The 25,366-nt window shown below is 45.6% G+C and overlaps 1 protein-coding gene across 3 annotated transcripts in view; it reads right to left on the bottom strand.

Annotated features, from left to right (window-relative positions):
• LOC120992210 (B-cell receptor CD22-like) overlaps positions 1-25,366 on the bottom strand; it is a 371,322-nt gene that overhangs the window by 185,349 nt on the left and 160,607 nt on the right. Inside the window, exon 2 of one of the 3 annotated variants that reach the window (XM_040421049.1) lies at positions 9,374-9,425. The exons of the other annotated variants lie outside the window; for them this stretch is intronic. The gene's annotated coding sequence lies outside the window, so the exon portion shown is untranslated. The remainder of the gene's footprint in view (positions 1-9,373; positions 9,426-25,366) is intronic. 3 annotated transcript variants of the gene reach the window in all.

Below are 25,366 nucleotides of genomic sequence, written 5' to 3'. Positions count from 1 at the left end.
CGGTCGCGCTCCAGTTCAGGAATTAAAGTGGGCACATTGTCTTTATACCGGGGATCCAGCAGGGTGGCCACCCAGTAGTCTGCACACGTTAAAACGTGGGCAACTCTGCTGTCGTTGCGCAGGCATTGGAGCATATATTCGCTCATGTGGGCCAGGCTACCCATGGGTAAGGACAAGCTGTCCTCTGTGGGAGGCGTATCGTCATCGTCCACCGTATCCCCCCAGCCACGCACCAGTGATGGGCCTGGGCTGCCACCCCGCTGTGAACTTGCGTCATCCTCGTCCCCCTCCACCTCCTCCTCCTCATCCTCCTCGTCCTCCAGTACAGTGCCTTGGCTGGCGACTTGTGAACCTGTCCTCTGCTGCTTAAACAAACCTCCCTCTGAGCCACTTCGAACAGACTGGCCCGAAAGTGTTAGAAACGAGCCCTCATCCTCCTCCTCCTCCTCCACCTGGGCCACCTCCTCTAACATCATTGCCCTAAGTGTTTTCTCAAGGAGACATAGAAGTGGTATTGTAACGCTGATAACAGTGTCATCGCCACTGGCCATGTTGGTGGAGTACTCGAAACAGTGCAGCAGGGCACACAGGTCTCGCATGGAGGCCCAATCATTGGTGGTGAAGTGGTGCTGTTCGGCAGTACGACTGACGCGAGCGTGCTGCAGCTGAAACTCCACTATGGCCTGCTGCTGCTCGCACAGTCTCTCCAGCATGTGCAAGGTGGAGTTCCACCGGGTGGGCACGTCGCATATGAGGCGGTGAGCGGGAAGGCCGAAGTTCCGCTGTAGCGCAGACAGGCGAGCAGCGGCAGGATGTGAACGGCGGAAGCGCGCACACACGGCCCGCACTTTATGCAGCAGCTCTGACATGTTGGGGTAGTGGTGAATGAACCTCTGCACCACCAAGTTCAGCACATGCGCCAGGCAAGGGATGTGCGTCAAACCGGCTAGTCCCAGAGCTGCCACGAGATTTCGCCCATTATCGCATACCACCAGGCCTGGCTTGAGGCCCACCGGCAGAAACCACTCGTCGGTCTGTTGTTCAATACCCCGCCACAACTCCTTTGCGCTGTGGGCCCTGTCCCCCAAACATATGAGTTTCAGAATGGCCTGCTGACGTTTACCCCGGGCTGTGCTGAAGTTGGTGGTGAAGGTGTGTGGCTGACCGGATGAGCTGGTGGAAGCATTGGAGGAGGAAGCCGAGTAGGAGGAGGAGGCTACAGGAGGCAGAGAATGATGCCCTGCGATCCTAGGGGGCGGAAGGACGTGCGCCAAGGAACTGTCCGCCGGGGGCCCAGCCGCCACTACATTCATCCAGTGTGCAGTTAGTGAGATATAGCGTCCCTGGCCGTGCTTACTGGTCCACGTATCTGTGGTTAGGTGGACCTTGCCACAAATGGCGTTGCGCAGTGCACACTTGATTTTATCGGACACTTGCATGTGCAGGGAAGGCACGGCTGTCTTGGAGAAGTAGTGGCGGCTGGGAACCACATACTGCGGGACAGCCATGGCCATCAGCTGTTTGAAGCTGTCTGTGTCCACCAGCCGGAATGACAGCATTTCAAAGGCCAGCAGTTTAGAAATGCTGGCGTTCAGGCCAAGGGCTCGAGGGTGACTCGGGGGGAATTTGCGCTTCCTCTCTAAGGTTTGAGATATTGAGAGCTGAACGCTGCTGTGTGATATAGTGGAGACGCTAGTTGACGGTGGCGGTGGTGGTGGTGTCGGTGGCACATCCTCTGTTTGCTGCTCGGCAGGTGGCAACATTCCTCTCGAGGCGGAAGCCGAGGCAGCAGCGGTAGAGGGAGCAGGGGGAGCCTCAGCGAGTGCCTGGTTTTTAAGGTGTGTACCCCACTGCAGTTCATGCTTTGCATGTAGATGCCTGGTCATGCAGGTTGTGCTGAGGTTCAGAACGTTAATGCCTCGCCTCAGGCTCTGATGGCAGAGCGTGCAAGTCACTCGGGTCTTGTCGGTAGGACATTGTTTAAAGAAGTGCCATGCCAGGGAACTCTTTGAAGCTGCCTTTGTGGGGCTGGGTCCCTGTTGGCGATGTCCAGTAGCAGGCGAACTCTGGGGGCGGCGGCTCGTCTGCTTTGGCCCCCTGCTCCCTCTTTGGCTTCGCTGTTGTCTCGGTCTCACCACTACCTCTTCCTCTGAACTGTGAAAGTCATCGCCACGACCTTCAGTCCATGTGGGGTCTAAGACCTCATCGTCCTCTGCATCGTCTTCCACCCAGTCTCCCTCCCTGACCTCCTCCTGTTCAGTCTGCACACTGCAAAAAGACGCGGCAGTGGGCACCTGTGTTTCGTCATCATCAGAGAGTCGGTGACTCTGCTGTGGTGGTATTCCCATGTCCTCTTCATCTGGAGACATAAGTGGTTGTGCGTCAGTGCATGGTATGTCTTCCTCCACTGGGGAAGGGCTAGGTGGACGCCCCTGGGAAACCCTGGAAGCAGAGTCTTCAAACAGAAGAAGAGACTGCTGCATAACTTGTGGCTCAGACCGTTTCCCTGATATGCTTGGGGGTGATGTGACAGACTGATGGGCTTGGTTTTCAGGTGCCACCTGTGCGCTTTCCGCAGAAGACTGGGTGGAAGACCATGTGGTGAACGTGCTGGAAGCACTGTCGGCCACCCAATCGATTAATGCCTGTACCTGCTCAGGCCTTACCATCCTAAGAGCGGCATTGGGCCCCATGAGATATTGCGGTACATTCTGCCGGCTAGTTGAGGGAGTTCGTTCCCTACTGTGTGCGCCTGGGGCCGAACGGCCACGTCCTCTACCAGCAACAGAGGCTCCACGGACACCACCACGACCGCGTCCTCGTCCCTTAATAGTATTTTTCTTCATTGTTGCGATTCAACTCGCACCACAATGAAATATATTATTTTTTATAAGCAAAATCCCCTCACTGGAATACTTTCAGTCTTTTGACTGTATGGATTACAGATGGAATGACTGTTATATGTGAGTACCGCTTTCTTTGACAGATTCTAGTATGGGTACATATATGTTTTCCCAACCCCAGCACATTAGTTTGCTAATTCCAGATGTATGAAACGCAGGCCTAACTGTATCTAGTATATTGAACGCCAGATAAACTAACTTGGCCTTTTTTAAATAAAAAAAATCCCCTCACTGGAATACTTTCAGTCTTTTGACTGTATGGATTACAGATGGAATGACTGTTATATGTGAGTACCGCTTTCTTTGACAGATTCTAGTATGGGTACATATATGTTTTCCCAACCCCAGCACATTAGTTTGCTAATTCCAGATGTATGAAACGCAGGCCTAACTGTATCTAGTATATTGAACCCCAGATAAACTAACTTGGCCTTTTTTAAATAAAAAAAAAATTCCCTCACTGGAATACTTTATGGCTTTTCACTGTATGGATTACAGGTGGACTGGTATTAGTAGGGGTGACACAAGCACACCCAAGTCCCTGATGTAGGATTTCTATGGCACAGACCACTATTACAAGTGATTAATGGACGTTGGGAGAGATTGTGCTGCAGCACTAGTCCCAAGATGGCCGCCGCCTATCAGCCCAGTAACATGTGCCACAAAATGGTCTGCACAACCTTTAAAAAAAATAGCCTTGGACTGTGCTGCTAAATCGCTATTGGTCTGAATCCCAGGTGTAGATGTCTGACTTGTTTGGAGCTTTGGAATGCACACTGTGGCAGCTTCTGCTGCAGCACTACAAGTCGCAAAATGGCGGCCGGCGATCAGCCCAGGTACATGTGGATGGAAAAATCACTCTGGCCACTCTAAAAATAGCCAATCCCTATCAAAAAAGCAGCTCAGCTGCAGTTGTTCAGATGAATCACAGGTGGAGGAGAGAAATTTGCTTCCAGTTATTCAATTATCCCTGCCTATTCTCGCCCTAGCATCAGCTGCGTCTATCCCTGTTCTATTCACATCGGGAGTGAGCACGTCCCGACGTGCGCACAAGCTTATAAAGAGGCTGAGTCACATGCTGCACTTGGCCAATCACAGCCTTGCCAATAGTAGGCATGGCTGCGATGGCATCTTAGGGCAAGTAGTATGATGCATGTTGATTGGCTGCTTTGCAGCCTTTCAAAATGCGCCAAAATACATGCCGAACGACGAACCCGAACCCGAACTTTTACGAAAAAGTTCGGGTTCGGGTCCGTGTCACGAACACCCCAAAATTCGGTACGGACCCGAACTATGCTCGAACTGTTCGCTCAACACTACTCATCATTACTTATTATTTACCCTTACATAATCCTGTATGTAGTCCCATAGAAGGCCCTCAATCATTTTTTCCACAATGGAGGTTAAGCTTACTGGTCTATAATTCCCCGGTGAAGACCTACCACCTTTTTGAAAATGGGCACCACATTCGCCTTGCGCCAGTCCCTTGGTATAATGCTGTTATTAACCCCTTCACGCAACATCACGTACATGTACGTGGGGGAATGTGGTGCCTCACCGCATCCCCACGTGCATGTACGTGATCGGGTTTCACTGTCAGCGCAGGGAGCGAAGCGCTGAAGCTCCAGTGAAGCCGGCGTGCTGGGGTTGCTAGGCAACCAGAGAAGCCGGCAGGAGCTGTATTGGAGCTCTGACCCGCCCGCGATCGCTGCGATTGGTCCATTACTGCAGAGGGACCAATCGCAGCGCATCGGGGCAGGTAAGGGGGGGTTAGGGAGGGACTATGTGCTTCTCCTTCTCTGATCGCCCCAATTCCTGTCAGGGAAGCGATCAGAGAAGGAGAAAGTGTGAAAATCTTCCCGACCTATGACGAGTATACTCGTCATGGAGCACTGCTACTTAGCGCGCCATGATGAGTATACACGTCATGGAATAAACTGTCACCATGTCTGCAGACATGGTGACAGCGCTGAGATCCCGGCTGTCACACACAGCCGGGCACCTTAGGTCAATGTCGAGGGGGGTCCTGTGACCCCCCCATGTCGGCGATCGCTGCAAACCGCAGGTCAATTCAGACCTGCGGTTTGTAGCGCTTTGTGCGGTTTCTGATCCCCGCGGTCCCTGACCGCGGGGATCAGAAACTTTAGTATGTCCAAAATAAAGATGTTTCACCCCCCCTGCACCCCTGAATGATGTTATGTGGGCGGGTGGTGCAGGGGGGGTGTCGCAGGCAGTGCGGGAGGTGCGGTAAGCTGCGGGAGGCGGGCGGTGCGGCAGGCGGGATCGCGATCCCCCGCCCGCCTCCCTTTCAATGATCGTTGGTGTCTAGTGGGTATACCAGGGTGCCAGCACATTGCTGGCACCCTGGTATAAACGGCTGACATCTGCGATGCGATGTCAGCCGTTTAACCCTTTCCATACAGCAGTCCGTATGGACCGCTGTATGGAAAAGGTTAACAGCGCAGGGAGCTCCCTCCCTCTCCCATCGGGGGGCCGCTGTGCCTTTGCAGCCCCCCGATGGGAGAGGGAGAGAGCCCCCAGAGAGCCCCCCTCAGCCCTGTGCTTACCCTTCCCCGTCTGCGCAGTTCTGACCAGTACTGGGCAGACGGGGAAGGTTCCCATGGCAACAGGACGCCTCTCAGGCATCCTGCTGTCCATGGTGCTGAACAGATCTATGCTAAAAGGCATAGATCTGTTCAGACAAGTGTAAAATACAGTACAGTACAATATATATTGTTCTGTACTGTACTATACAGACATCAGACCCACTGGATCTTCAAGAACCAAGTGGGTCTGGGTCAAAAAAAAAAGTTAAAAAAAGTGAAAAAAGTAAAGTTTCAAAAAAACACATTTATCACTGAATAAAAATAAAAAAATAAAATACACTACACATATTAGGTATCGCCGCGTCCGTAACGACCTGATCTATAAAACGGTCATGTTACTTTCCCCGCACGGTGAACGCCATAAAAATAAAAAAATAAAAACTATAAGAAATTGAAATTTTGCCCACCTTACTTCCCAAAAAAGGTAATAGAAGTGATCAAAAAAGTTGCATGTACGCCAAAAAAGTACCAATCAAACCGTCACCTCATCCCGCAAAAAATGAGCCCTTACATGAGACAATGGCCCAAAAAATAAAAAAACTATGGGTCTCAGACTATGGAGATACTAAAACATGATTTTTTGTTTGTTTCAAAAATATTATTGTGTAAAACCCTGATAAATTATATAAAGGTAGACATATTAGGTATTGCCATGTCCGTAAGAACCTGATCTATAAAAATACCACATGACCTAACCCCTCAGGTGAACACTGTAAAAAAAATTAAATAAAAACAGTGTCAAAAAAGCTATTTTTTTGTTACCTTACATCACAAAAAGTGTAATAGCAAGCGATCAAAAAGTCATGTGCACCCCAAAATAGTGCCAATCTAACCGTCATCTCATCCCGCAAAAATGATACCCAACCTGAGACAATCGCCAAAAAACTGAAAAAACTATGGCTCTCAGACTATGGAGACACTAAAACATGTTTTTTTTTTGTGTCAAAAATGATATTATTGTGTAAAACCTAAATAAATAAAAAAGTATACATATTAGGTATCGTCACGTCCGTAAAAACCTGCTCTATAAAAATAGCACATGATCTAACCTGTCAGATGAACGTTGTAAATAATAAAAAATAAAAACAGTGCCAAAACAGCTATTTTTTGGCAAATTTTCCATTTTAATTCATTTTTTCCCATAACAAAGCAAGGGTTAACAGCCAAACAAAACTCAATATTTATTGCCCTGATTCTTTAGTTTATAGAAATACCCCATATGTGGTCGTAAACTGCTGTATGGCCACACGGCAGGGCGCAGAAGGAAAGGAGCGCCATATGGTTTTTGGAAGGCAGTTTTTGCTGGACCGTTTTTTTGACACCATGTCCCATTTGAAGCCCCCCCCGATGCACCCCTAGAGTATAAACTCCAAAAAATGACCCCATTTTGGAAACTACACCCCTCAAGGTATTCAAAACTGATTTTACAAACTTTGTTAACCCTTTAAGTGTTCCACAAGAGTTAATGGCAAATGGAGATGAAATTTCTGAATTTCTATTTTTTGTTACTTTGCCTCACAAAAAAGTGTAATATAGAGCAACCAAAAATCATATGTACCCTAAAATAGTACCAACAAAACTGCCACCATATCCCGTAGTTTCCAAAATGGGGCCACTTTTTTGGAGTTTCTAACCTAGGGGTGCATCAGGGGGCTTTAAATGGGACATGGTGTCTAAAAACAATCCAGCAAAATCTGCCTTCCAGAAACCATATGGTGTTCCTTTCCTTCTGCGCCCTGCCGTGTGGCCATACAGCAGTTTACGACCACATATGGGGTGTTTCTGTAAACTACAGAATGAGGGCCATAAATAAAGAGTTTTGTTTGGCTGTTAACCCTTGCTTTGTTACTGGAAAAAAAATATTAAAATGGAAAATCTGCCGAAAAAGTGAAATTTTGAAATTTAATCTCTATTTTCCATTTATTCTTGTGGAACACCTAAAGGGTTAACAACGTTTATAAAATCAGTTTTGAATACCTTTAGGGGTGTAGTTTATTAGATGGCATCCCTTTTTTGGAGTTTCTACTCTAGGGGTGCATCAGGGGGGCTTCAAATGGGACATGGTGTCAAAAAAAACAGTCCAGCAAAACCTGCCTTCCAAAAACCGTATGGCATTCCTTTCCTTCTGCGCCCTGCCGTGTGCCCGTACAGCGGTTTACGACCACATATGGGGTGCTTCTGTAAACTACAGAATCAGGGCCATAAATAATGAGTTTTGTTTGGCTGTTAACCCTTGCTTTGTAACTGGAAAAAAAATATTAAAATGGAAAATCTGCCAAAAATGTGAAATTTTGAAATTGTGTCTCTATTTTCCATTAAATCTTGTGCAACACCTAAAGGGTTAACAAAGTTTGTAAAATCAGTTTTGAATACCTTGAGGGGTGTAGTTTCTTAGATGGGGTAACTTTTATGGAGTTTCTACTCTGGGGGTGCATCAGGGGGGCTTCAAATGGGACATGGTGTAAAAAAAACAGTCCAGCAAAATTAGCCCTCCAGAAACCAAACGGCGCACCTTTCACTCTATGCCCCGCTGTGTGGCCATACAGTAGTTTACGGCCACATATGGGGTGTTTCTGTGAACATCAGAGTCAGGGCAATAAAGATACAGTCTTGTTTGGCTGTTAACCCTTGCTTTGTTAGTGGAAAAAAATGGGTTAAAATTGAAAATTAGGCAAAGAAATGAAATTCTCAAATTTCATCTCCATTTGCCAATAACTCTTGTGCAACACCTAAAGGGTTAATGACGTATATAAAATCAGTTTTGAATACCTTGAGGGGTGTAGTTTCTTAGGTGGGGTCACTTTTAGGGAGTTTCTACTCTAGGGGTGCATCAGGGGGCTTCAAATGGGACATGGTGTAAATAAACCAGTCCATAAAAATCAGCCTTCCAAAAACCAAACGGCGCACCTTTCACTCTACGCCCCGCTGTGTGGCCGTACAGTAGTTTACGGCCACATATTGGGTGTTTCTGTAAACGGCAGAGTCAGGGAAATAAAGATACAGTCTTGTTTGGCTGTTAACCCTTGCTTTGTTAGTGAAAAAAATGGGTTAAAATGAAAAATTAGACAAAAAAATGAAATTCTCAAATTTCCTCCCCATTTGCCAATAACTTTTGTGCAACACCTAAAGGGTTAACAATGTATGCAAAATCAGTTTTGAATACCTTGAGGGGTGTAGTTTCTTAGATGGGGTCATTTTCGGGTGGTTTCTATTATGTAAGCCTCGCAAAGTGACTTCAGACCTGAACTGGTCCCTAAAAATTGAGTTTTTGTAAATTTCGGAAAAATTTCAAGATTTGCTTCTAAACTTCTAAGCCTTATAACATCCCCAAAAAATAAAATATCATTCCCAAAACAATTCAAGCATGAAGTAGACATATGGGGAATGTAAAGTCATCACAATTTTTTGGGGTATTACTATGTATTACAGAAGTAGAGAAACTGAAACTTTGAAATTTGCAAATTTTTCCAAATTTTTGGTAAATTAGGTATTTTTTTGTGCAAAAAAAATTATTTTTTTGACTTCATTTTACCAGTGTCATGAAGTACAATATGTGACGAAAAAACAATCTCAGAATGGCCTGGATAAGTCAAAGCGTTTTAAAGTTATTAGCACTTAAAGTGACACTGGTCAGATTTCCAAAAAATGGCCTGGTCCTTAAGGTGAAAATGAGCCCGGTCCTGAAGGGGTTAAGGAATCTGTAAATATTATGAACTGAGGCAAAACAATAACTGAACTGAGCTCCTTTAGAACTCTAGGGTGTTATCCATCTGGACCTGGGGTCTTGTTCACTTTTACTTTTTTTAACATATTAAGGCCCACATCTACAGTCAACCAGGAAAGTATGTTATTTGAAGTATTTACACCAGTGACACCACCCTCATGAGATGCCCTCTCTTCTTTTGTATATACAGAGCTAAAAAACAACAACATTTAGTTGTAATCATTATGCTTATTACTTATTTTTGGCTCTGTTTACAGGGTCTTAGTACAGGGCACAAATTAGTACGCTCCTACATATGATGAGACTCGGCAAGAAGTCAGCACCAATGCCATAAAACAACAGTGTACATACAGAATTCACATACATTACATTTACATGCATCCACCACATTGATAATAAAGTGAACATGACACTAAGGGCAGTGCAATACACTAAGTAGAGCATCACATAGCATCAGCAAAACATGACAACTGTCAACTATGCACAGTGCTATAAGTGGTATAATTGTGCATATAGCCATCATAGGCGCCGCTACAGGGGGGCAAGGGGGGCAATAGCCCCCCCTAGGTTATTCTCCCCCCCCCCGCCCGCTGATTCCCCTGTAAAAAAAAGTACGGCGGGGCATGGCAGTACATAGTTTCCTGCCCTGCCGATCACCGCTATAGGCTTCAGGCCAACTAGGCCTAAACCTATGCGGTAGTAAAATCCCGCCGCAAGTGGGCGTGATGACGTCATTGTGTGCCTGTGCGGGACGTGCGCGCGTGTCTAGTACCGAGTCCAGTAAGAGCCAGGAGTCTGGGTCAAAAGGTAAGTTTTGGATCATATTACTGAAGGGACAGAAGGGACAGTAGGGGGGCAAATTTCTACATGGGGAGCAAACTATTCATGGGGGGAGTGTGGGGGACAATTAATACATCACTGTGGGGGCACTGGCAGTGTGGGGGACAATTAATACATCACTGTCGGGGCACTGGCAGTGTGGGGGACAATTACTACTGTGGGGGCAGTGTGGGGGACAATTACTACTGTGGGGTCAGTGTGAGGGACAATTACTACTGTGGGGGCAGTGTGGGGGACAATTACTACTGTGGGGTCAGTGTGAGGGACAATTACTACTGTGGGGTCAGTGTGAGGGACAATTACTACTGTGGGGGCAGTGTGGGGGACAATTACTACTGTGGGGGACAATTACTACTGTGGGGGCAGTGTGGGGGACAATTTCTACTGTGGGGGCAGTGTGAGGGACAATTACAGGATTTTACTAAAGTATGACGTAAAGTCATGATTTTATTAAAGACACGGAGGCGAGTATTGCTTAAACCTTTCTTTACTTCTACCATAGCAGCAAAGAGAAAAAAGGTATACAAATGGAAACCATAGTAACAGACTCCTCCCCCTTATCCCAGTATATCCCTCCTTGTCTGCCTGGGCTCTTCCTCTTTCTTTGCGTCTCAACCAGCGCTGTTCAACCGGAACGACGGACGCCGAAACAACTGGAAACGAAAAACCTCTCGAACTTGTCGGCTTGGACCGCAACAACCGGACATCCGACCGGACCGGAACTGTGTAACTCAAAAGCAAGAAACCGTAAGTCTCTCAACCTAGGAAAAAAGGATATAAAGAGAAAAGCCTTCTAAGAGCATAATCCAGTGCATTAGAAAAACATAGGATTCACTTATAGTAAAAATACTGACAACTTTAATATCCTGATCATAGGGTAAAACAACATTACATACTTACTTCAATCCCCAAAGGGTGGGTCCAGGGAGGGCAATACTCGCCTCCGTGTCTTTAATAAAATCATGACTTTACGTCATACTTTAGTAAAATCCTGTAATTTTATAACAAGACACGGAGGCTTCATATTGCTTGTTTAAAGCTGAGCCACTAAAGAATCAAAAGCATGTGATGCCGGTCTGAAATAAAACTCACGGAAAGTGGAAGACCTGGACCAATCCGCTAATCTCATAACATCTTCCAAGCGCGCTCCAGATATTGTCAAGGAAGTAGCTGCCGCACTGCGAACCGAATGTGCCGTGAAGATAGACGTATCAATACCGGAAAGGGAGAGAACCCACTTAACCCAGCGAGATAATGTAACGCTGGCAACTGGAGCAAAAGGGCTGCGAAAAGAAATGAATAAGTGGGGAAGAGAAAGAGACCGCAATGGACGGGTTCTATCTTCATATTCGCGTAAACACGCCACCGGACAAAGTTGTGGTGAATCCGGAAAACGGGGGTAAGAGACCGACCGGATACTGGTTTTTGTGCGCCGGGAAATGTTAAAGTGGACCCCCTCCGGGGTGAAGGATCTAGCGTCCCAATCCAAAGCCCGCACATCTGAAACTCTCTTACAGGAGATTAAACAGAATAAAGTGACTAATTTGGCCGATAACTGACGTAATGACAAATAATCATTAGAGGGCCAATTGATTAAAAATGTTAAGACATCAGACACATCCCAGGTTGACGAAAACCGTGGCCGAGGTGGTCGGGCCAAACGTGAACCTTTTAGTAAACGACAGACCAGGGGGTGTTGACCCGCTGGACGTCCCTTGAATCCGTTATGTCTGGAGGAAATTGCTGACCTAAAGACATTGATGGTGCGGTAAGCCTTCCCTGCCTCAAAAAGTGAGGATAAAAAGGCCAAAATGGAATTTACAGGAGCCTCAACGGGATCCAAAGTCCGCTCGACGCACCAGCGAGACCAAGAACCCCAGGCGGCTCAATAAGCCCGTCTCGTCCCGGGCGCCCAAGCGCAGTCCAATAAGAACCTAGTTGTTCTCCCTCTGGACTCCTGAGATCTTGCAAGCTAGGAGACGTAGCGATCCTTCTTGTAGGAGTGGATGAAATTCTCCTGTAGGCCCTAGGAGTAGTGACAACTGATTGGGAAGGAGAAGCGGAAAATCCACCAGAAGTTCCAGGATTTGAGGGAACCAGGACTGGGTTCTCCAAAAAGGCACAATCAGAACCAGGGTCGCCAACTGCTGACGAACTTGAAGGAGTACCCGTGGGATGAGCGAGAAGGGAGGGAAAGCGTACATCAACGCGCCTCCCCAATGTTGAAGTAGAGCGTCTACAGCCTCCGCCAAGGAATCCGGCCTCCAGCTGAAAAACCTGGGCAGTTGGGTATTCAAACGGGAAGCGAACAGGTCGACTGAAAAGGGACCCCATAGAGAAGAAATAGCAGAAAAAACCGTCTCGTCTAACTTCCAGTCGCTGGAGTCCGAGATGTAGCGCGAACTCCAGTCCGCTAGGGTATTGTGAAGGCCTGGAAGGTATTCGGCCACCACAGAAATGTTCCTGTCGAGACAAAACTCCCAGAAATCCTTCGCTAAATGGGTCAGAACCACTGACCGTGTTCCACCCATACAATTGACATACCTGACCGCTGATATGTTGTCCATGCGGAGTCTGATGGCTGAGCTGACCACACCATTGGAAAAACTGCGAATGGCAAACGACCCTGCTAGAAGCTCCAGGGCGTTGATGTGAAGACGGGATTCTACTTGAGACCATGGACCGCCTGTGGAAACACCACCGCAATGTGCTCCCCATCCGTGCAGGCTCGCATCGGATTCTATGATCAGATCCGGTTGGGGACCCACAATTGCTCTGCCATTCCAGACAGACAGGTTGTGGATCCACCATCTCATTTCGTCCTTCGTCTCTGCGTCTAATGTGACAAAATCTGCGTAAGAGGCCCCCGTCCGAAGGTGAGCAATTTTGAGGCGCTGTAATGCCCGATAATGGAGGGGGGCTGGAAAGATGGCCTGGATCGAGGAGGCCAGAAGACCGATAATCCTAGCTAAGTGTCGCAACGACATCTGAGGCAGACGCAGGACATGTTTCAGTTCCTTGCGGATGGTCTTGATTTTTGAGAGGGGAAGACTGAGGGTTAACTCGACCGAGTTCACCTGGAACCCCAGGAACTCTAATGACCTGGAAGGGGTTAGACAAGACTTTTCCTGGTTGACGATGAACCCCAGATTGGAAACGAGAGACACCGTCAGGTGGAGGTGCCTCATTAGGAGAGTATGTGATTGGGCCATGATCAACATATCGTCCAGGTAGACGATTAGACGAACACCCCTGCCGCGAAGCCAAGCCACCACAGGGCGCATGATCTTGGTAAAGCACCAGGGGGCGGAGGACAGGCCAAACGGAAGGCAGGTGAAGCGCCAGGTCTGACCGTTCCATAGGAACCGTAGCAGGTCTCTGGAAGAGGGAGACACTGGGACCGTGAGATAGGCGTCTTTGAGATCTATCTTGGCCAATCAATCTCCTGGAAGGAGCAGATCCCTCAAAAGATGGATGCCCTCCATCTTGAAATGTCGATATTGCACAAAAGCGTTTAGGGCTTTCAGATGGATCACCGGGCGCATCTGGCCCCCTTTCTTTTGCACCAGAAATATACTGCTGATTACACCCCTTTGATTCTCTGGTGCGCGTTCGATCGCGCCTTTTTGTAGAAGGTCCCACATTTCTCTCTGAAATAGGGATCGTGCTGATTTGGACAGTGGTATCGCAGGGGGGGTCGGGATGGAACTTGGATCTGAAATCAGATCTATCGTGAACCCCTGCACAGTAGAAAGGACCCATTGGTCTGAGGTTATGCCTGGCCACACATGAGAAAAGAATCGGAGTCTGCCTCCGACTAAATGGTCTAAAAAAGGTGGAGGACGAAGAATATAACTTACCAAATGGTCGACGGGAGCCTGGATGTCCTCTGAAACCTCGTGACCGGAAGGGAGTGCCTCGTGATGGAAAAAAGGATGGCTGGTGTCTCTGATCCTGGAGGGATGCTCTATAATTAAAGGAGCCTCTACCGGAGCCCCGGGTATGAAAATTGGACCGGCCGGACAGTCGGCCCCTTGAACTGCCGGCCCTGTTGGAAAAACGCCCTTGAAAGACTCGACGCATCGAAGTCTGGGCTTTATCAAGAGCCGTAAAGGCTCCTACGTATTTTCCTAATTCTTTAACAAAAGAGTCGCCAAAGAGCAACCCCTGGGCATCTTTGCCCGCTTCAGTCAAGGCCAAGTTAGAGAGTTTAGGCTCAATCTTAATTAGTATCGCTTTCCGCCTTTCAATGGCGAGCGAGGCATTGACATTACCAGCACGCATATGGCCCTCTGGGCCCAAGCTCTCAATTCTTCAGGGTTTACCTGACTACCTGTCGCTTTAGCGGACTCAGCCAAATCGAAAATTTTTGCTAAAGGACCTGTAATGTCCAGTAGTTTGTCTTGGACTGCCTTCAAGGCCGCGTCCAGCCCTTTACGGGGGTTAAAACCCGTCTTCGAAAAAAATTGGACCATCTTTGGATCCACTGATGGCGTCTCACACACTTTGTGTGGAATCAAAGGACGAGGGCACTCTGCTCGTAGCTTATTACGCGATTCCTTACTAAGCGGATTGCGTATGCGAGCCTCCATATACTGTGCCACATGCGTGGCGGGCATCCATTCCGCAGAGCGGGGATGGTGCAGCTCATCGGGGTTAAACAATGGTTCCCCAGACGGATCCAACAAGAGATCCTCTGCTGACCCCTGGTGTAATAACGGGGTTTCCGGGCATGCATTAAGTGCCGGATCCATAGCGATATCCGCCAAATCGTCCTCCACCTCATCCGTCAAATCATAGACATTTTCAGGAGTTTCCTCCTCCGACTCTCTATCAGAGTCTGACATAGGCTCAGGTAGAGACCTGGCAGTCTTCCATGCCCGCGTTTTTTCTGCCTGGCGGGTGCAAGCTCGTTTCCGCGAACAATGCGCGATATCCTGGGATGGGGATGGCCCATCAATCTGAGGTGTTGCAATAGGTAATGGCCCTGGAGGCAGGACCGAGCCCTGGGCAGCCGTAATAGGACGCGCCATAAGGGCTTGAGATATAGACTGGGTCAATGCAGAGGACATTGAACCCATGGCGGTTATGATTGCATTAGATATAGATCTCTGCAGTGCCACATCATGGTCGTCCGGGTGCATAACCTCGGACCTCCTATCCTGAATAGGGGAGCCCTGATCTACATGGGGGGATTCACTAGGGGCCCCAGAGGCAATGGAATTTTTTCTGAGAGACATAGTATTGGAGAACGGCAGGAGTTAGTCACCCCAGCCGGAAGTAGCAGGAATAGCACTAAAAGAAAAAGAAAGAGAGTGCATGTAGAGACAACCATGGGAGGAATAATAGATGATATATAAGCGGAGATATAATGAATAACTTACAAGGGCCAGAGGAATGCAAATAGCCACAAGGAAGATAATCTGTGCAGAGCGCTAATGACCGGTGTGCTCAGAGCGGGAAGACTCACAGAGACGGCGAAATCTCGCGAGATCTCGCCGTCAGCAACAGCCGAATCAGGAAAAAAGGCGCCCGAAATCTCGATCTCGCGAGACTTCGGGCGGGGAAGGAGAGGAAGAAGAAGGAGAAAGCGCGCGCAATGGCGCCGCAGACTGAGGGAACAGGGGACGCAAGGTAACTGGATGGGGAGCGGACAACGCCTGTGGGGCGGAGGAGCCGCAAGAACCGTTAGAGAGGGCAGAATTCTCTAAGCAGAACGGAGCACTGAGACACAAATACCTGAAGGGAAAAATATATATACACCAGACAATATAAATATATATATGACAGTAAAAATCTGAAAATCTACCCCAACAATCTGAAGGATAAAACTACTGAACAAAGCAAATATATATATACCAGACTCTGAGCAAACGCCACAGAGCTGGAGAGTACTTATCTGCCTGGTAGCAGCAAAGAAAGAGGAAGAGCCCAGGCAGACAAGGAGGGATATACTGGGATAAGGGGGAGGAGTCTGTTACTATGGTTTCCATTTGTATACCTTTTTTCTCTTTGCTGCTATGGTAGAAGTAAAGAAAGGTTTAAGCAATATGAAGCCTCCGTGTCTTGTTATAAAATTACTACTGTGAGGGCAGTGTGAGGGACAATTACTACTGTGGGGTCAGTGTGAGGGACAATTACTACTGTGGGGTCAGTGTGAGGGACAATTACTACTGTGGGGTCAGTGTGAGGGACAATTACTACTGTGAGGGCAGTGTGAGGGACAATTACTACTGTGGGGTCAGTGTGAGGGACAATTACTACAGTGGGGTCAGTGTGAGGGACAATTACTACTGTGGGGTCAGTGTGAGGGACAATTACTACTGTGGGGTCAGTGTGAGGGACAATTACTACTGTGGGGTCAGTGTGAGGGACAATTACTACTGTGAGGGCAGTGTGAGGGACAATTACTACTGTGGGGTCAGTGTGAGGGACAATTACTACAGTGGGGTCAGTGTGAGGGACAATTACTACTGTGGGGTCAGTGTGAGGGACAATTACTACTGTGAGGGCAGTGTGAGGGACAATTACTACTGTGGGGTCAGTGTGAGGGACAATTACTACTGTGGGGTCAGTGTGAGGGACAATTACTACTGTGGGGTCAGTGTGGGGGACAATTTCTACTGTGGGGGCAGTGTGAGGGACAATTACTACTGTGGGGGAAGTGTGGGGGACAATTACTACTGTGGGGGCAGTGTGGGGGACAATTACTACTGTGGGGGCAGTGTGGGGGACAATTACTACTGTGGGGGCAGTGTGGGTGACAATTACTATTGTGGGGGCAGTGTGGGAAAAAATTGCTACGGTGTCATCCACAGATCCCCCATAGCAGTGTGTCCTCCACAGATCCCCCATAACAGTGTGTCCTCCACAGATCCCCCATAACAGTGTGTCCTCCACAGATCCCCCATAACAGTGTGTCCTCCAAAGATCCCCCATAACAGTGTGTCATCCACAGATCCCCCATAACAGTGCCATCCACAGATCCCCCATAACAGTGTCATCCACAGATTCCCCCATAACAGTGTGTCCTCCACAGATCCCCCATAACAGTGTCATCCACAGATCCCCCATAACAGTGTGTCATCCACAGATCCCCCATAACAGTGCCATCCACAGATCCCCCATAACAGTGTCATCCACAGATTCCCCCATAACAGTGTGTCCTCCACAGATCCCCCATAACAGTGTCATCCACAGATCCCCCATAACAGTGCGCCTGCACACTGAGGAGAGACTTAAAGTAGGGGAAAGAATCAGTGGAAGCAAGCAGAGGACAGCACAGCAGACGACTGAATAGCTCCTTGGTAAGTTTAGTTTAATGTCTAATTTTAACTTTTAAGTAGGTAGGAAGTGGCCGCTGTGTAAAATTGCTACGTGGTAAGTAGTATTAGATGCACACACCAACAACACCCACAGGGTTATTTCACAAAAGGGTGAAGAGTTTGGGGAAGTGAACAATATAGAACAACAGCTGATTTGAAAAAAATTCTCCAATTCAACTCACTTTCCTTTTCAATTATGTTGTCCTAGATTGTTCCCTTCTCCAAACTCTTCCCCCTTCTGTGAGTAATCCTGTGAGCGCATGTTCATTGGTCTTTAGTGACTGTTTACCATATGGGATTATTCACACAGCCCTGGTGTTTGCAGAAACTGCTTTAAACTATAAAGAAACGTTTTTGAGAGTGTTTCTCTCTTTCTCAGGTCTGAAGCAAAACCGAGGAAGAAAGGAAAACTCTTGAAAGCTTGACTTTAAATTATTAGGTTAGTACAATAAAAAGGTATCCCTGCAGACCGCAATACTCTCATATTTTGTAATCTTATTTATATATACAGTACTTATTTAGTTTTTTCAGTGGTGAAAATTATTAGTGCCCCCCCATTTTTGACTGTGGTATCTTATGTGCCCCTCCTATATATTGTTCCTAGAGTCGCCACTGATAGCAATAGTCATCAATCACTTAGTAGAATCTCCCACTGCACTCCTAACACCTGAATGAGCTGAGATCTGAATGAAGACATTATGTTTAACAACTTGCCTACCGGCATATGACTTTATACATGATGCCAGTAAGCTGTCAACCACCATATATGCACAGCAAGTTGATTGATCTCTCATTACACAGCTTTGGTCACAGCGAAGATCCCAGACACCAGCTCAAGTGGTCTACAGGCATCTGTTCATTATGACAAGTGTCCCAATGATCCTGTGTAAAGTAAAAGTATATAAAGTCGGCAGTGGACTAAGGTGATAGGATAAAATCTAAAGCGCACAAGGGCAAGTCACTGCCTTGCCTTACCACAATCAAATTTAGGAGTGGCTGTTCTTAGTTTCTATACAAATTTCAGAGAGTTTATTAGAACAGCTTAAATACAGTGCCTTGCAAAAGTAGTCACCCCCCCCCCCACCTTGACTTTTTTTGTATTTTGGTACATTACAGCCTTAAGTTGAATGTTTTGTTAATCTGAATTTTATATGATGGATCAGAACACAATAGTCTAAGTTGGTGAAGTGGAATGAGACAAATATATAAATAAAACTATTGTTTAGAAATAGAAAACCGAAAATTGACATATGCGTATGTATTCGCCCCCTTTGTTAGGAAGCCCATAAAAAGCTCTGGTGCAACTAATTACCTTCATAAATCACATAAGTCACATAATTAGTGAAATGATGTCCACCTGTGTGCAATCTAAGTGTCACATGATCTGTCATTACATATACACACATTTTTTGAAAGGCCCCAGAGGCTGCAACACCTAAGCAAGAGGCATCACTAACCAAACACTGCCATGAAGACCAAGGAACTCTCCAAACAAGTAAGGGACAATGTTGTTGAGAAGTACAAGTCGGGGTTAGGTTATAAAAAAATATCTAAATCTTTGATGATCCCCAGGAGCACCATCAAATCTATCTTAACCAAATTGTCACGGATGGTGTTGCAGAAAACTAGAAGTAACAAATAAAGATCCGACTGACTTGATCCCAAACTAAGGAACATATGGGTGAGCCCTATAAAATCCCTAAAGCTCTCCCTGACTGCTCAGCCCATGCAAAGATCTTTATGATAGAAAATTGCATGCCCTCGTACCTAGACTGTGTGACACCTGAAAACCCTATAATAGTGAGCGGACACGACCACCGGCTCCCTGCACTTAATACGGAGGGAGTCAGGGTCACCTAGAATCAAGCCAACAGGAAAACGCAAATAAAGGAAAAGACTTAACTGAGGAACCAGCAGTTGCAGCATCTAGCAGTGAGCACAATCCAGGAAGTTGTATAAACCGCAAAGTGATGCAGTATGGGAGGGGATATAAAGGGATGCAATCAGTGCAACTAGATGACAGCTGAGAGAGGGAAACGAGATGACAAAACGAAACCAAAACAAAAGAACCTCAAGCAAGAGGTACTGAAGAACATCTGTCAAAGCTTCTCAGAGATCTGGCGGTGACACAAATGGAAAGAACATGGCACAGCCCAAACCTGCCAAGAGACGACCGCCCACCAAAACTCACGGACAGGGCAAGGAGGGCATTAATCAGAGAGGCAGCACCAAGACCTAAGGTAACCCTGGAGGAGCTCCAGAGTTCCACAGCAGAGACTGGAGTATCTGTACATTGGACAACAATAAGCCGTAAGCTCCATAGAGTTGGGCTTTATGGTATAGTGGCCAGAAGAAAGCCATTACTTTCAGCTAAAAACAAAAAGGCACGTTGTGAGTTTGCGAAAAGGCATGTGGGAGACTCCCAAAATGTATGGAGGAAGGTGCTCTGGTCTGAGGAGACTAAAATTGCATTTTTAAGCCTCAAAGAAAATGCTATGTCTGACGCAAACCCAACACATCACATCACCCAAAGAACACCATCCCCACAGTGAAACATGGTGGTGGCAGCATCATGCTGGGGGAATGTTTTTCAGCAGCCGGGACTGGGAAACTGGTCAGAGTTGAGGGAAAGATGGATGGTGCTAAATACAGGGATATGCTTCAGCAGAACCTGCACCACTCTGTGCGTGATTTGAGGCTAGGAAGGAGGTTCACCTTCCAGCAGGACAATGACCCCAAACAAACTGCTAAAGCTACACTTGAGTGGTTTAAGGGGAAACATGTAAATGTGTTGGAATGGCCGAGTCACAGCCCAGATCTCAATCCAATAGAAAATCTGTGGTCAGACTTAAAGATTGCTGTTCATAAGCGCAAACCATCCAACTGGAAGGAGCTGGAACAGTTTTGCAAGGAGGAATAGGCAAAAATCCCAGTGGTAAAATGTGGCAAGCTCATAGAGACTTATCCATAGTGTCTTGGAGCTGTGATTGCCACAAAACGTGGCTCTACAAAGTATTGACTTTCGGGGGGAGAATAGTTATGCACATTGGGCCAGATTTATCATTAGCTCAGGTCAGAATAATGGCGCGAAAAAGTCCCAAAAAAAGTCCCAAACGCTAAAACTGCGCACAAATTTGCGACTTTTTTCTGCTCTGCACTATGCAGAAAGTGGGCGTGTTTTCTTATGTAAATGAATCTCTAGACAGATTTACTATTGGGACTATTTAAAAAGTCGCTAAAAAAGTCGGAATTTCACTCCAGTGAGGACCATGCTTTTCTTATGAGACTTTTTAATAGAACATGCGACTTTTTCATAAAAACGTGCAACTTTTTCATAAAGATGTGCGACTTTTGTAAAGCTGCTTACTGACGGATAAACTGCTACCGTCAAACAACATTTATTACAGTCTTAAAGGGCCGATCATAAATCTGACTTGGCTAAAACTGACTTTAGCCATATGTTAAAGTGGAGTGAGCTGTCAGAGTCATGATAAATCTGGCCCATTGACTTTTTCTGTTATTGACATCTTCAAAGTTATGGGCATGTTCTGTAAATTAAATGATGCAAATCCTCAAAAATCCATGTTAATTCCAGGTTGTGAGGCAACAAAATACTAAAAAAGTCAAGGGGGGAAAGGCACTGTATGTATACGAACCTCTTAAAGGGGTCTTACGAGATGGGGCTTAGGATGGCTCATCAAAGACACATCCTATTGACTGGAATGCAAGGAGAACAGCAGCAACAAGGCAGTGGATGGAGTACTGTAGTTCTGGTTTTTGGTTCTAGCCTGCACAACTGATATCTATAATTTAAATAAATAAAGCTCAGGCTGGTTAGAGGAAATGAAGATTCTCAAGTGCTTGAGCCCTAGAATGCCTATTACAAAAAAAGTGTGGAGGGCACAGCCTGGACACTCCATGTCATAGACACTTACAATTGAAGTTTTATTAGAGCTGGGCACAAAAAGCCACTGTTCTTATTTTATATGGTAAAATATGGGAAAGACCAGGGTATAGACCCCATAGCACCTCTAGGACTCACAAGGGCCAAGTAGATATGCAGAAATTCCTTTAAAAAATAGAACTCTCTCTCTCCCTGGATAAAGCACGGTGACAGAAACTTATGCTTTGACTAAATCTCTTTCTCTGGAGCTCTTACCACACAAGTAAATAACCAATGTGCAGACAATAATAAGGCCCTCATCTTAATAGGTGACTAGAAGAACAGGAGTATGAGGGGAATGTAAACTCAAAGGTCGGCTAAAGTCATAGGCTGTGAAAGCACTGCAGAAAGTAACAATTGAAGTTTTTTCATGCCTCTCGGACTGGGAGACCACATACCAAACTGCAACTGAAAAGATAGGTGGAACCCTGCACCCAAAGTATAAACCTAATGCGAGGTCCTGATATTTCACCTGGAAGCTAAAGGCTGTGAGATGGGGAAACAGCTGAAAATTATGCCACACGCACTGGTGAAAAGCAGAATCATGACATTTTTGAGACACGGAGAGTTCAGAACCTTCAGTACTCTTTTTTGTTTTACTTTCGCTTTGCTTTAAAGGAGGGTTAGAGGATCATCATACAAGCTCCAGAGGACTTCAACAGAGTCTAGGATCTCCTGGGCATAACATCACTTGAAATATCTTTTCGAATGCCATCCTCTATGGGAAACATTCTTTTTGCTTTTCCAAAAATGGAGCCTTGGAAGAACATGCAGAAATCCAGGTCTCAAATGTACATAAAACAAATATATAAAAAGCATAAAAAACTATAGGCAAAACCACTTAGTCCCTCACTTGAAAATCTGAAGCTCTAGGTCTTAAGCAGACAACTTGACTTTCTTCACATTTGGTGCATTACAGAATTTTTGGTCAATTCTATCCTTAGTTGCAGGTTCAAATAAGCCTTTTTTTCTGTTTGCACTCCCCTAAAAGAGTAGGATTCATGTCTTTGGATTTCATTCTGTTTGATTTTAGGTTAATGATCTATTTGTTCTTTCGCTGTCATTGCTAAATGTTATCGACATGAAGTATTATTATTCTCTCATATTGTTAGTGTCTATTACAGTACTCACTTTGACCGTAGCCTGTTTCCAGTATTATACCCTTTCCATTCTATCAAAACCAAATCAGTAACCAGTATACTCAGCAGAGATAAGCCACGCCAAACCAAGTGAGACAAACAGCACAGTATCAAAAGGCAGGAGAATAGTCTGGAAGCAGTCTGAGGTCATACACAGAAAAAAAAAACACAGGGAAGAATTTTTAAAAAAAAAGGTTAATAAAGTGGAATGGAGCACAAGGACACAGGATTCAGTAGTAGCGCACTGTACACAAATCCCTTTAGCCTTTTTGTTGTATTTCAGAATCTAGAATAGGAGAACTTGTCACAGCTCTCATTCTTCCTCTTTGCCTGGTATCTGGAGCAGACACAGGTGACATTGTTACATTTTATAGGTTTTTTTTGTCCACAGATTCCTTACTTTTCCTTCTCTGCACTTTTAATCTCCTCTTCTCTTCATTTACTGTGTTTTGATATTTTGGCCCAGCCTGACCTAAAGTGATATAGTAAGGGTACTTTCACACTAGCGTTTTTCTTTTCCGGCATACAGTTCCGTCCTAGGGGCTCAATACCGCAAAATAACAGATCAGTTTTATCCCCATGCATTCTGAATGGAGAGCAATCCGTTCAGGATGCATCAGGATGTCTTCAGTTCAGTCTTTTTGACTGTTCAGGATGGAGATAATACCGCAGCATGCTACGGTTTTATCTCCGGCCAAAAATCCGAAACACCTGCCGGAATGACGGATCCGGCATTTTTTCCATAGGAATGTATTAGTGCTGGATCCGGCATTCAAAATATCCGTCCATGCGCAGACTCGAAAAAAATGTAAAAAAAAAAAAATGCCGGATCTGTTTTTCCAGATGACACCGGAAAGATGGATCCGGTATTTCAATGCATTTGCAAGACGGATCAGGATACTGATGCGTATTACAAATGCCATCAGTTGGCATACATTTTGACGGATCCGGCAGGCAATTTTGGCGACGGAACTGCCTGTCGGATTCCTCTGCCGCAAGTGTGAAAGTACCCTTATTGTAGCTGAGATTAATTTTACTATGTTAATGTAAAAGGGGTCAACTTGCCTACTTTTGGTTGGTGTCATTATAAAACAAAATATATACAGTCAGGTCCATAGCTATTGGGACATCGACACAACTGTAACATTTATGGCTCTATACATCACCACAATGGATTTGAAATGAAACGAACAAGATGTACTTTACCTGCAGACTGTCAGCTTTAATTTGAGGGTATTTACATCCAAATCAGGTGAACGGTGCAGGAATTACAACAGTTTGCACATGTGCCTCCCACTTGTTAGGGGACCAAAAGTAATGGGACAATTGGCTTCTCAGCTGTTCCATGGCCAGGTGTGTGTTATTCCCTCATTATCCCAATTACAATGAGCAGATAAAAGGTCCAGAGTTAATTTCAAGTCTAATGTAGTAATAGAGTAATGAGCGAGCACTCATACACTTGGCAACCAAATTGACATGTGAGGAAAATATTTATTATATCCCCATAAAATACAAGTAATAAAATTTATAAGAACAATGTAGCAATAATATACAACATTACAGTCACATATATTGTGGTAGATATGATCAACACTATATTCATATAACTCAATAGTGTCGATAAATTCAATAATATATATCACACCAAGAAACTTCAAGTATATGCTGTTATTTGGGAAAGAGGGGGTATTATCTTCTAGCGCTCTATCCCAATTTGGGAAACTGAATGTCACTGAAAATGTTGTAGGTGTATTCACTGGGAGCGCAATATGTTCATAAAGTGTCCACAGGAATCCTGATAATGTGAGAAGTCTCTTATAGCATATCCTTTTAAGCTCGATATGAGCTTTGGATTGGAGAAAACTTTAAATCGATGTTTGGCTTACCGTCTAGCGTCTGCTGTCTCCCTATTGCTTCAATGGAGCTTTAAATATTTGCCGGCTTATTCAGTCGCTCCATACAGCAAGCTGGTTTAAATTTCGCAGGAGTTCCAAAGATCGCAGGAGTTGCCACTCTGTTCCGCAATTTCCTTTGGTGCAGCTTTCGACGATAAGAATAGTTAATCCTTTACTGTAGAGATTTTCTTCTGTATGGCCATACAGTGTTATCGGAGGCTTTTCAATGCAGGTACATCACTTGTTTCACCATACGCATTACGGGTAGTCTCCCTTCCTCAGTGGTCAAGTGTCTGCCTGCTCTGCCTCCATTTTTATCCATTCCTTTGATTGCTTCCCAAATCTCGGACACCTGTTATTCATGCTACTCCCAGTTTGCCAGGGAATCCTCCCATATAATCAAGGATAATTCTATACAGCCTTGATTTTTTTTTTTTTTTAAATCAAGGCTGTATAGAATTATCCTTGATTATGTGGGAGGATTCCCTTGCAAACTGGGTGTAGCATGAATAACAGGTGTCCGAGATTTGGGAAGCAATCAAAGGAATGGATAAAAATGGAGGCAGAGCAGGCAGACACTTGACCACTGAGGAAGGGAGAGTGAATCTACCCGTAACGCGTATGGTGAAACAAGTGATGTACCTGCATTGAAAAGCCTCCGATAACACTGTATGGCCATACAGAAGAAAATCTCTACAGTAAAGGATTACATTTTCAGTGACATTCAGTTTCCCAAATTGGGATAGAGCGCTAGAAGATAATACCTCCTCTTTCCCAAATAACAGCATATACTTGAAGTTTCTTGGTGTGATATATATTATTGAATTTATCGACACTATTGAGTCATATGAATATAGTGTTGATCATATCTACCACAATATATGTGACTGTAATGTTGTATATTATTGCTACATTGTTCTTATAAATTTTATTACTTGTATTTTATGGGGATATAATAAATATTTTCTGCACATGTCAATTTGGTTGCCAA

Source organism: Bufo bufo, chromosome 1 (genome assembly GCF_905171765.1).
Source record: "Bufo bufo chromosome 1, aBufBuf1.1, whole genome shotgun sequence".
Taxonomy (NCBI): domain Eukaryota; kingdom Metazoa; phylum Chordata; class Amphibia; order Anura; family Bufonidae; genus Bufo; species Bufo bufo.
Note: the sequence above shows the minus strand (reverse complement) of the source record. Positions and strands in the feature narration are given on the sequence as shown.